The 13,582-nt window shown below is 43.7% G+C and overlaps 1 protein-coding gene across 1 annotated transcript in view; it reads right to left on the bottom strand.

The window, feature by feature from the left end:
* Positions 1 to 13,582, bottom strand: part of LOC124184798 (soluble guanylate cyclase gcy-33-like) — an 86,028-nt gene that overhangs the window by 67,023 nt on the left and 5,423 nt on the right. The window lies entirely within an intron of this gene.

The following is a 13,582-nucleotide window of genomic DNA, read 5'->3' as shown; positions in this document are numbered from 1 at the left end:
GGCGAAGTCAGGTGTGAAGATTTAAGGGGAGTTTCATTTTACGTTGCAAGCTGCGCAGCATTCCAGCTTATCAATTATCCATTATACATTATTGTATACGATATTGTCGCTATTTTTTCTACACATCAAATCTAAGCCGCATAAAATTTTTTTTTTTGAATTCTCATGATACCAAACTATATCGATGGAGCAAAAATAACGATAGTTCCATCATTAGGGCGAATAAAAAGATTGTCATGAAAATATATTTCAGACGAAATATAATGTCACGTGCTGTGTGTACAGTACATTCTACATTCAAAGAATGCGTTGTTTTAAGGGAATTCACATACCTTTCAAACTTTCGGACATTTTTAATTGTCATTTCACAGAGTTTTAGCTACACGGATTTCCATGCGAGGATTTAAGATTTTACGCGAGCTTTCAAGTTTTTACCCACGGCTTAAGCTGCTGAACTTTATATCGACGCACGGCAAGTAAAACGGAGTCTGCCTCCCCAACGTCCGGATAGAAAGTACACTTGAACAACGACACACGTTAACTGCCGCTGATAAATTACGTTCGCGTCAAGTGTGGCCGGAAAAATTTCTCCCAAGTTGAAAGACAGTGTTCAAAAATAAAGATCGCGTACTCTGAGCGCTATTTATCGGTTCCGATCACCTCGTAGGAATAATATTTATCGGTTTATCAACATCGGATATCAGAGATTCGGTTCGTTACCGACGTTCACTAACGAAACTGGCTCTCCCGTTATCCACATACCTCTGCCAGATCAGAAATTGTTGAATCAACGTCTGATAAAAATGTCACTGTAAAAAAAAAACCTCGCGTACCTTAGTAAACACAAATTTGTTGAAGCACTCGTTCGACGTACGACTCAAAAATCAATCGGTCTCAATTCTCCAGCGATATTTCCAAACGATTCTCTTTTCGATCAACGTAAAAACTAAAATGTTTCAATTTGTATGTAAACTTGAGATGAAGAATAAATGAAAATATTTTGCAATAAATTGGAAATACGAAATCAAAAAAAAAAAAAAAAAATTGAAACTAGACAAACCAAACACGTTGTACGAAAAGTATAAAAATTTCTTCAAGTTTGTCGAGAAAACAGTAATTCCGTTGAACGTCATAAAATATTAGTGGGAAAAATAGGGTATCAGCATGCATGCATAGAAAATGCAGACACGTGGACCCTGCGACATCACTTTTTCCCACACACGTTAGGTTGCAGGCTGCATGGCGTCGCAGCTCGGCTTATGAATTTTTATCGTACTATGCGAGCCGGCACATAGCCCGCGTTAAATAAATATGCACCGACGCAAGATACGCCGACGTATACGTAGAGTGGATGGACGGACGAGCAGCATCGTCCCCGGTAAATATGAATTGCTTGTGCAGTTTGCTGTACAATGGAATCCCGCGTCCACACGTTTCCGTTATTATCCCTCGCATGCAGGTGCAGGCATATAGACATCAGACATCTTCCGGAGGATATCTCGGCGCCCCGAGGCGCGCAATAATCTGCGACTGAGATGGAAAAACCGGCGAACCTATTCTTTCTGTCTCCGGCCGTTGCTGCTGGTTCCGCGCAGGCGATAAAACCTGGACTGCAGCTAAATAACATTTAAGTCATTCATTTTCTACCGCAGGCTGTAGTTTCGTTTTTCTTTACTTTACTTTTTTTTTTTTTTTTTTTTCACCGTCTCCATTGCAGCACGACCCTTGACTTTCAACACACGGTGAAAACCGCCATGGCTAATCTTCATCTCGGCGATGCTGCACCTTCGCTGCATCAGGGGCGATTTAAAAAGCCTTCATCAGCTGCCGCGCTGCACTTACATCCGGTCTATTCTGGGACCACGTGTTCTACGTGTACGTGATGCTTGATATCGTGATATCGACCTGTTTTTAATTCCGTCCCAGACAGCTGTTGATATCCTTAATAATCATTAATTGAGCTTCTCTACCCGCAGGATTCTCATCAACGAATTGTGTTTACTTTTTTTCGTCCCTCCCCCCCCCCCCCCCCCTTTTTTTTATCCAACCACCCCTTTTTACACACCGACGGTTTCCTGCAGGGGTGAAAGTAAGCCGATCATCGTTTATCATCGAATTATAATGGTAGCGATCGTATGTGTAAACGGTGGTGAAAATTGGTTACGGATCGTGTATTTATACCGAAGAATCAGCAGTCAAGTGCGATTCAATCGATTTGTAAGGAGAATCAGCAGCAAAGAAATGTGTTTTTTTCATCATTTTCAATTCGTTTTGAATTGATTTACCGTGGTGGGGTGAGGATTAAAATCAAAACCCCTAAGGTTGGCAGCGGCAGGAGGGAGTGAAATGCACTGAAGTAACGTTACTTTTAAAAAATGCACTATGTTTATCTATGCTATCTTGTTTTATTGTCTGTATTATTTGAATTTGAAAATAAACTTTTTTTCGAAAAAGCAACGATGTTTTAGGGGACGAAGGGGGCAAAAAAAAAGGTTAAAACCAGTGATCTAGTTTATGGACGACCTGGCATACATTATCGCAGTCGAATAAATGTCGAGCACAAATAGCTGCAAGCTTTTTCCGAGAAGAGAAAACAAACGCGTTTAGCTTGACAAAATACAATAAAAGTCAAACGTATAGAAGTAGCAATTTATGAATTACATGGAAAGTTATACGCGACTTTGGATCGCTTCGGAGAATCTCCTCTTTCAAACTCCATCCGAAACGATCCATAACTCCTTAAATTGAAATTCCGTCGGTTCAGAAATAGACGAATTTAACGTGGGTATAATGACGCGTGCTCATCGCTGCCTTTACATGTTTTCACGTGGCGTTTTTACTCGTAAATTATGCTCGAATAATGGTAAAATGGTTAGAAGTTCAACACTGGGCGAAAGGAGAAAATTAATGAAAACCCATGACGTGAAAGAATGAAGAGATAAAAACGTGTGAAAATGGTCGACATCGATGAAAGCTACACGCGTAGCATCGTTCCTTGGCTTTTTTCTATTTCGCGAACAAAGCGAGTCGAGCTATATTAACGCAATTGCGAATCTTCCATCACCTTTTTACGGATTTAGTACGATATTCGTATCTGGCAATTGAACGCTGCTTTCCGAAAAGTATAAGAAAAGTACGTACGTGTAGGTATACGCATCGGGAACGTCTGCCACGAACGATTTCGTCCATTTCTAATATTACTTTAGATGAATATATATATACATTGTATACCTACGTTGGGGTAATTCTTATCATGAATTTCTGGCGTGCGTGTAAGCATAAGAGATGACGTCTAGACTTGGAAACAAAGAGCCAACATCAACGTTCAATGATTCAGGCAGCTGACCTCGCGTCAATAATTCTTTTATCTTCGAGGAGGAACGAAAGAAAAATCGCTTTTCGAGGTGCGATAAACTCTCGAGCGTAATCGAACTTTAGCATCTTCTTTAGTCGCACATCTGCATCCGTCGATGAATTGGAGTAATCAATAATTATTCTGACAAAGCTTTGAAAAGCTTAATTGTGCTATACTGCAAATGTGTCTAGGAAGAAAGAGAGGCGATGAAAGACGAGTCGTCCGAGTGTAGGACTAACGATAACAACTTAGGATAAACTCGGCATGAATCAGATCAGGAGGGTGGAATACAAAGGAAGAACGCATCGAGTTTCAGGCAATTTGGAGTCTCATAGAGATCTCGCAGTTGATAAACCAAAGCGTAGTCAATAAAACCGATGAACCAAAAGCCGCGAAGAAGGAAACCACCCCGAGTATTTAATCAATCAGCCTTCCTTCGCGCGTTCGTTCATAAATCCTGAAACTACCGGAGGTTCACTCGAAGATTTGAGAGGTGAATTCAATTCTGACGGGCGTCTTATTCTCCGACGGATCATGATCCAGTTTCCCGTTCCGATATCTTCCTCTCGAACGGCATACGGACCGAATAACTTTGCATCCCAATAAGCAGAGTTCCGATGTGCAGTCGGGGTCCGTTTACACAACACGAAACAGACTCGCCGAGTCTTCATCCTCGGTTTGTGTTCACTCGGAGGGTTTCGCATCACTTTGCATCGACATTCGTTGCTCCGTTCCTTCCGAATTGTCCCGATGATCAAGAACGCCAACTTCGGGTCATATTTTACATCGCTGCGGGTGCAAGTCGTCTCTGGGAGTCCAGGACGAACATCTCCGAGGAACGCGCATCCGTCATTTATGCGTTCGAACGCACTCGAGTACCTCCCACTAAAGCCGCACGGTCGTCTTGGAATTCTTAGCACCGATCCGTTCCTCCGCGTCTGCACCGCCTGCGGCTCGAACGCGGTGCGATGGATCCCAGATGCAACGGCCGCATGCCAACGCGGCCTCACATCAACCCTGCGAAGCACGCGGCTTCAGGGTGCAGAATTTATTTGGATCGTAATTCCGGGATACGGCCTATCGCCTAGCGAGCTGCCTATTTCATACACCTTTATTGCCGATGCACCCCAGCAACGCCATTTCGGCCGCCGATTTAACCACCGCTTTATAAACCCCGCGAAATGACTCGAATTTGGAACGCAGTTCGGAAACTCAGATCCATCCGCACAGTGAGATTTTACCCTAGAAATTTTTGAGTGTTATCTAATTTTATAAATACATGGTTCACAAAACCTCATCTTGTGTTTTGTGATCGTTGCTGTTTCATTGGGACTCTGAGTTTTTTAATTCTTATTTCGGTGCACTCCGGTGGAATATCTAGAAATGAACAAAGAGAATACGGCCTACGTAGGTAGGTACTGGTTACTATTCGAGGCGTACGTAAAGGTGCACCAAGAGCATGTGGATACGGTGCAGCTGCGGAATGGTACAAAGAAATTAAACATCGCGCCGGAGGCCTGGGAGTCGTAATCAAACGCCTCCAACCGAGGTATCAAAAGGGGAAGGAAAGAAGCAGGCGGCGGGTGCGGGGAAAGGATGCCGGCGTGGGCGCCGCGGATTTATAGATATACGGTTTGCCCGTAACGACGGGTAATAAACTCGGCCCAACCAATCAGAGCCGAACCGTGAACGAGACCACGCGGTACGCGTGAGGTGAAATATAGAATATAAGAGGATGAACGGAGGGAGGAATCGGTGAGAAATAAGAGAGGCAGGCAGACGATACGCGCCTCGAAAGGATCTTCGGTTATGTCAGGACACGCATGCTATGTAAGAGATGGAATTCGAAAGTTGGCGAATTTGGAGACAATACGGCGTGAATGCCACTCGAAGAGCCCTTCGCGATCCGTACGAGTCTACGACCAATCTCAGGCAATCGTTCCTGGAAATATTTCCCCGTTCCTGAAACCTCTTGCCTAAGGTAAATATTCAAGATAAATCCTGATTATGGAAGTCGTCGGCACCGAATTGGAAAATTTTATAATTTCAAGTTTGAGCAAGGATACACTTTTCCTTCGTTCTATACATAACTATCGGTTTGGATTTTCTGGAAACTTGCGCGTAATTGAAATGAAAATTTCTGTATCGTTGAACGTGTATAAAGTTAGGAGAAGAAGAAGAAGTGGGACGCAATAAAAACGAAAGCTCGGGTTTAATTTTAACGATGACACGCGTTGCGCCAGGACGGCAAGGAGCTCTAAGGATCCTAGAATGAGGCAGGCCGACTTGGAGGGGATTTTTTAGGTTCCCGGGGTGATACGTTAGGGTTTACAATGGGCCCATAAAATGCGGGGGGAGACTCCTTTTTCCCCCGCAATGAAGGGGTTGCGGAGTTTTGGACCAAGGCGAAGTTCGACAATGGGTTACACAATGGGAGCCGGGGCGGAATGGAATCAGGTCGATTGCTAGTTGAAAAGGAGAGAGAAAGAGAGAGAGAGAGAGAGAGAGAGGCATGGGCGGGAGGGAGTTACGTTTACAAAGATTACTTGCTGGGTTAACAGAAAATTTTTTTTACACCACAAAGTAACTGATTCGAATTTTCGTCTGAATTTTAGAATAGCATGTATCAGCTTTCCCCGAGTGTAGGAAAGCAAAACGACGAATTTCGAGTAATTCAAAACAAGAATTCTCACGTACGGACAAGGGGAAATCCTTCCGGAAGTAGAGAAAGTTCATAGCGTGAACAAATTGTGACAAGTGGATATACTGGGGTTTATTTCGAAGGGAACAGTCTGGTCAGAATTGACTACCACAGAGGACCGTCGAGTTGACGTGAATATGACAGTTCGAAAAGAGTCCGGGAGCTTAAAAATGAATACATAACCGAGGAAATATGAGCGACGATCCACTTCTGACAACCAATTTAGGTTACGTCGCGTCGGTTGGACGTGATATACATTGAGCATCTTGCGACTGGATGAAAATCAATCTGATACCAAAGTTGACAAGCTTTTGGAGCTCGAAATTTAATTAAATTATCGCAGCGGGATTATACACTGAGAGAAATTTTGAGTTACAGTTACTACAGTAGTTATTTTCGTTTTTTACCGAACCCGAAAATAGAGGTCTGGGTAAAAAATTAAATCTAGTTTTGTCGCTGTAAGTAGAGAATATAATATAGATCTGTTACTTTTCTTTTTGATCATGGTTAGTGTTACTAACATGGAAGGTTGATTTCATTTCTTATTTAATGTGTTATAGTAGACTGAAAACTAAGCGACACGTATTTCTTTTTTTTTTTTATCTACCATTAAACACTTAAAGTAAGGCATGTCAAGGGGTGATTTTATCAGTTTCACCCTCGAGAACGTAATATTTTTTAAGCAATCCAACTGGAAAAGTTTTCTCATAACGAAAAGTGAAAAATGTAATTTTGTCAATTAAAAAGAAAGAAGAACTGCCACTTGACCTCCCTTACTTTGGAGGATGGTTTTACCCCCTCAAAAACGTTTAATAGGAGATAAAAAAAAAAATTCATGCCGCTTAATTTTCAGCCTATTATAACATATTGCAAAAGAAATCAAATCGGAGATATCGATCTGGGATAATTTGCTGTTGGTGCAACAATGAACTGGTGCTAAGACTTGATTTAAGTGAAAAAAAAAGTAAAATCAATTAAACTAATTGCACGTTGCAATTGCTAGAAAATAAAATATTGGCAACTTTGACCCCAGAAAATAATTAAATGGCGAAACCGAGCGTAGCTCACACTTTATTAGAGATCGTACCTTACGACATGGCATGGCTTTATGAACCTTGTAAAAGGTTACGCGTACCGTTCTGGAAATTTACGTCACGTGCTCATTCCATGTGATACCAGATGTCACGTTGAACTCTGGAGTGACTGCCGATAATTATGGAAAGGCAGACGCGATTCGCGGAGTTGCCTGAAACAATCGCTTTGGTTTCGACCGCGTTTAGTTGACCGCAAAAATGGGACGAAGAGGGAAATCCGCATTAAAACGCATCCGAAATCCACCGTTCTGGCCACGTGTACGTATCATACCCACGTAGTCGTGGCGTGCGAAATTGCGCCCGCGGACGCAACGTTTTAGCAACCATTTTCGGCGAGCAAAACTGTTTCCTCAAAGTTGCCCGCTCGCCGGTCCGGTGAATCAGGGATGGAAGGATCGAGGGGTTCAAAGGATATTACGCTGGAGATCATTTGCCGTTTATTATCCGCCAAGTTAATAACGAACGAGCCTCCAAATTGGAATTCTAACTCCAAAAGCGTCCGTGAACTGGCACCGAATTACCCCGCAACTTTGACACGAAACACTCTTAACGAGTCTGCTGCAAAATCTCACCCAACGCCTTCGTTCGTTCGGAGACGAATTGAGCGCTCGAAAGAGACTGTATTTCATGTTACGAATGTGCATGAATTCATTTCTTTAAATTGGCAGAGTGAAGTCGGTCCGCAATTGTGAAACTGGAATGTTTAATCGTTGTTCAAGGTTTTCGTTATTCATCACTTTCGAATAAAATGCGGTATCAGCTAGCCGAACAGTATTTCACTAAAACTTTCAAAAGGATTTTATAGTTAATTATGTTAGAGACGAATGCGAGTTTTAATGAAAATTATCTCATCAGTTTTGCGAAAAATTCTCAGGCTCGTTATTAAATTTTGCTACAGCAGAATTTAATGCAAGAATAATCGAGAAACGTTACTTTGAGTTATTTTATTTTTGATAATCGATGAGAATTCCCGAATCACGCCAACTGCATGACAAAATTTGATGTCATTTTTTTTTTTTCTCCAACGAGAGTTGGTTATTAAACGGCGGAATAACGTCAATGCGTGGAAGACAATTTGCGACTAAATGGTGGAACTAATGGCAAAGCGGTACGAGCAATTGAAACCAGCATATGTAACCGTGAACCGGTAATATGAATAATCATTCGCTCTCGTTGATTCGATTTTCAAAGCACACGCGAGGTAACTGACGGAAAATGGCAAATGTTTCATTTGCATGGGTCAACAAACGTGGAAATTTCGGTAACGGGCATCAAACAGCTTATATGCAAAACGATTTTTTACAAAATGGGGAAAAAACACAAGTTGAGAACAACTTGATTTTCGCCGACGTACGATGCTCGTACTCAAACCGAAATGAGTTTCTCCGAAAAAATAATAATTTAAACTCGAAATACTCCGCATTCACCCATTATTTGACAAATTGTATTCCGAGCCGTTTTTCGCGTGTTACAAATCCTGAGGTCGACGTCACACGAGGCAAACGATTACGCCTCGCTACAAGAATATATACGTACTCACGCACGTGCGTAATAAACGCTGGAATTCGAAACGAGCCAATAAATTAGGCGAAATTACCGTGAAATAAGAGCGGCTGACGAACGCATGGAAATTTACCCCGCACACTCTGTATTTTTTTCTTCATTATTTAAAAAAATTTTTTCTCCTTTTTTGTTGGTAATTAAAAACCCGGGTTAACGATAAGAAGTCACGGGTATAAACTCTCCCTAATTGGCACTCGACGCCGCGCCGGTGATTTTCCCCATGCGCGACGAGGGCGGGTGATTAAAAATTTGAAACACACGTCGGCAGATGCCTGAACGGAAGGTGATGCCTTTCAAGGACTGGGTGAAAAACGACTCCCGTCTGCCGTTTGGGTGGAAGACCGGAGCATATCGGGTCTTTTCTTAGCCTTGGACCCGTCGAAAAACCGCCGTCCCGGATCAGCGAACGAAAGGAGGTAGGCAGGAAGATGGGACGGAGGAGGGGGAGGGGAAAATTAGTGGTACCGCCTGCGAGAAATTAGAAATTCTTGAAATACCGGAATTTTATCATCAAGGTAGCAAACGCAGCTCGAAGTTACACAACGGTCGGAATACCAGTGCTCTTCTTTCCGCGTGGCTTTCTTCTTCTTCTTCTCCTTCTCTCGCACTTATAAAAGCTCCGGGCTTTTCGCCGGGCTGCCGTCTCATCCGATTATGCGTATAATATGTCCCACATACGCACAATTTGGAAAGGAATATACGTCAAACGCAGAGCTGACCGCGTACCGGCGGAAAGTGAGGTGAACCCTGTATTTTCTGTGCGGCTCACTTCTTCCTCATCGGAGGCCGGATTGGAAGAGATTAAGAGGGATGATCTCGGGAGGAAGCGGTCGGCTTTTGTCGATACGTGGATGGAAAGACACCGCGCGGTTTGAAAAGAGAGGAAGAGTGTGAGGAGTGCGAAAAACGGGTCCGGTACTCGTCCGGGTTCTCTTTCTCCTTTTTAATCTCCTCCGCGTTATTTGCAAAACGCGAGTATTTCAACGAGATACGCTCGCGAGTTAAAAGGACTTCCAGAATGGCCGGAACTCTTCAAGGTACCCGCAACGTGGTAACACATAAGCAAGATATGCGGTGCAACGCCAGAGCAGACGATTCGCATTCTGGGCTTGATGAGACATTCTCCTGACCGTTGCGCGTTCGTAAAATAAACTAAGTGAAAACGTGTGTGTGGGGTGCGGTTTAAAAAGCATACAAGAAGCAATCCAAGTTCGTTGGAATTGTAAATAAATCCGAGCACCGCGCTGCTCGACCGCTTCTGATCGTCGTTTGAGTCTCGCTTCAATCAGCCAAACGGAATTATCGAAGCGAGAAATTTTTCATACACCCTGTACGTGATTGCGGTACAAGCGCCTCTCGGGGAATCGTAATTCCCCTCTGGGTGAAGATCGAGATGGACAACAGGATCCGAATTACGCTTGTCCCATGCAGAGTGTCCGGTCAGGGACTCCAAGAGGAATCCACCCCACGTTGGTACATAGAACCTAATTGAAGGTCTAGAATGCCACTGACCGAGCAGCTGCGCTAAATGAGTTAAGTAGCGATTCGATTCGCAGAGACACAAAAGCCGCGGGAAATACCTTGCCGCCTGCAGGACGATCCGCCGACTGATTTACTCGCCCTGTAAGGTACAAGGGGCGAGGCGACGAGAGCCTCTCGAGATATCCGAGAGCCCATCCCCATCGAGGAAGGCGTCGGCTTTGTACCGCTTTGTTTCCGCGTCAAGAACAGTCGCGGAGAGTGCCCGATGCCGGAACGTCAAGAAAACACTGATCGATCACTGATTGCCAACTTCCACCTCTTCCCCCGCTCTTGCGTGTAGACCCTGTTATTTCGCACTCTGGATCTTTGCACGTTTCACTCACACGCCAGGCAGCAATCACCTCTAAGAAAATGCCAACCCCGAACTTTCTGGGCGTTTGACGATTTCCTTTCAACTTTAAGATCTCATCTGCAGTTACGTAGGTACGCGGTATTGAGGATCATCTCCATGTATAGAAAGTGTCCGTAAAGTAAAGGAAAATTAAGATAACGTTGCTGTAACAAAAGTTCCAGAAAGCAGTAGTAGAGGAGAGTTCTGCGTACAAATCCCGATACCGACATTTTGCTCAGACACAAACCCTTTTTTTTTTTTTGTGCGGGGTTATCCCCACTCTGGTTGACTTTACCGATCATCGGAAAAAGGGTTTGTGTCTGACGTAAGATATCGGTATCGTGATCTGTACGCAGAACTCTTCTTGCATTACTACTGAAAGCGCCAATCAGATTTTAACCCTCGTTACTTATGGGCGCCATTCTAGCGACTTGTACAACCACTATCTCTCGCTTTTTAGTGGGTACTTTTTCAGTTGGAAACTCACATGAGATACTTCTCCTTACCTCCACTCTCCGTAGCATGAAGGTATGTACTCTCTGGTCGTTCCAATTGCTTTCAGCGATGGATTCGTAGCTTTCGACAACTTTTCAGAATTTCATCGGATAGGATGACGTGTAGGACCTGGATTGATCTGCCACGATTTTTCAAGGATATATTACGTCCGGTGAGAACGACTCGGAGGATTCGGTTCGCATCCTTCTAATTTTATGGAGAGCTTCCAGCGTGACCTCGCTTCTCTTACTTCCTCCAATTTCAGCTGATTCGGCGCATTAACCTGCAGACTTCATAACGAATTTCGCGATATTTCAGCTTGAGTACCCACTTGATGAAATTTCACTGAATTTCCTCGAATTTCAAAGCCTCCGTTAGACACTTCCGGGGATTCATGGTAGTTTAAAGAGCGTTGGGCACTTGACTTTACGGGTAATCAACTCGCGGTGTGTCAGGGCTGCAGCTCATCTCTTTTCTTCCAACTATTCCTTTTCCTCGGCAACGTCTACAACGTTGGCACCACAGTTTCCTTGGCCTGAGGATGTGCGCGGAGATACATAGGCAGTTTTCGATCGATGCTCGCTGGCCATTCTCTTTCTCTCTCAGCTTCGTAATGCATGAATGTGGGCAAGAGTAATGGAGAGTCGGTAAACGAATATATCAAGGTGTGTATCTATCGAGACATTTTACAACCGCAATATCAATGTTTCAAAGGCAATTCTCGGCCTCGGTGTGCACACGGTTCTTCTTCCTTGCGGCTCTTGAGGCGACGAGAAGGAGACGCCGGCTGCAGGGTTGAAAAATAGCCTCGGAGAAGGCTCGATCCTCTCACTTCAGCCAGCCAGAAAGCAAGCGAAGCGAGGCCAAGGGTTTCATTAAGAAACTGCCTGGTAATTTATTTATCTACCGCGTACCGGACAAATTTTGTCAATAGCTCGTCTCTCGCGCTTTGCGGGCGGCTTCGACGTGCTTGAAATTGACATCGGACTTCCGGTGTACAGGCGCATCGAATCGGGAAGTAGCTTCGCCGATATCGAACCTTTCGTCTCTCATTTGTCTCCTTTTGACAGCAGCCATTACGTCGCCATTTTCTGCGGTTGTTTTTGCGCCTCGGATCTTCATTTTATCCCGCTCTTATGTATATCGTGGAAAATGAAACGGTTTCGGAAGTGGACAAAGCCGCCTCTTTTCCGATAAAAGGTGGTGAAAGAAGCGACCGCGAAAAATTGATAAGACCGAAGGGTGAATTAGCCGGGCGGAACGTCGTCGGCATAATGCATAACACTGATGTATTAATACGAGTGTAGAAGTGTTCCGTGGATACGACGAGGGGGAAATTGGCTAATGGAATGAGTCTCTGTCTACCGGGGCTTTTCCCATTGTTGTCAATTGGTATATACAGGGCATATAATACGTATAAGTACGGGATCGATGAGCCGTTGTGAAGAGGGCTCGTCAATTAACGCGGAATGTTCTTTGAATTAATGAACAGGAAAGAAGATTCGGAGTTTGAAAGAGCTTTTGTCTTTATTGTTGCGGGAGGGGGGGGGGGGGAAGGGGGGGGGGGGGGGATTCGCTTGTGGATTTGTACTCGTCATGCTATCAGTTTCCCCCGTTGAACCTGGTAGAGAAGAGAGAGGGCGCCATTAACTCTGAAGATATTAGTGGTTATTTTCCCTCCAACGATAGAAACACACTCATTGTCGGTATCCCGACCCCGCGTTTATGATCATTGAAACGAGAGTAAAAACTGATGTCTGCATCGGAGCAGTACGAGGCTGAATTACACGACTGATTCTTGAGTGGAAAAAACTCAATTTTGAAACTCTCCCCCGAAAATGCATCTCGACATCTTCTCACAGTCGTTGGAAATCCGGGATTGAATATTCAAGGACACTTATTCAGACCCCCGGAAAGCCCATCGAGCGGAGATATTTCGTCAGTTCCCATTACCCTTTATATTACTTCAGAGTTTAGAGTTCGCTGTCGGATCCCTTCGCCCTCTCGAGACAAATATCCGTCTATTGTCTGCCCCGAAATTAGGCCCAACCCCGCAAATTCTTAGCACCATGCCATCGTACATCTTCGCGTGCGTTGTTTGATCCTCCGGCAGGAGAATTTTGGCGTGGGTGAAAATATAGAAGGATGAAAAAATGGAAAAGCCACAGTGTAGAAGTTTCAAAGAAGCGGAAATTCAATTTATCCTATTTAAAAAATGTAGAAAATTAAAGCATGGAGAAACCGGAAAATGTACAGGTCAGAATATATAATGTCATCATATAGAATACATCGTATACAGATTATAGATTTTGACGTTTCTATATTTCCAATTTTCTATACTTGGACTTTCTACAGGATAATTCGTTTATTTTATTGTTTAAAATCACAGATGAATTCCGATTCTCCAAATTCAATATGTCGACTTTTTGACAAGTATTCGAAATCGTAAATTTGAAATAAAATTTATTCAACAGCGTACCGCAGATGAATAAGATTTTGCT

This window comes from Neodiprion fabricii, chromosome 6 (genome assembly GCF_021155785.1).
Source record: "Neodiprion fabricii isolate iyNeoFabr1 chromosome 6, iyNeoFabr1.1, whole genome shotgun sequence".
Classification (NCBI taxonomy): domain Eukaryota; kingdom Metazoa; phylum Arthropoda; class Insecta; order Hymenoptera; family Diprionidae; genus Neodiprion; species Neodiprion fabricii.
This window is presented reverse-complemented; position numbering and strand designations above follow the sequence as displayed.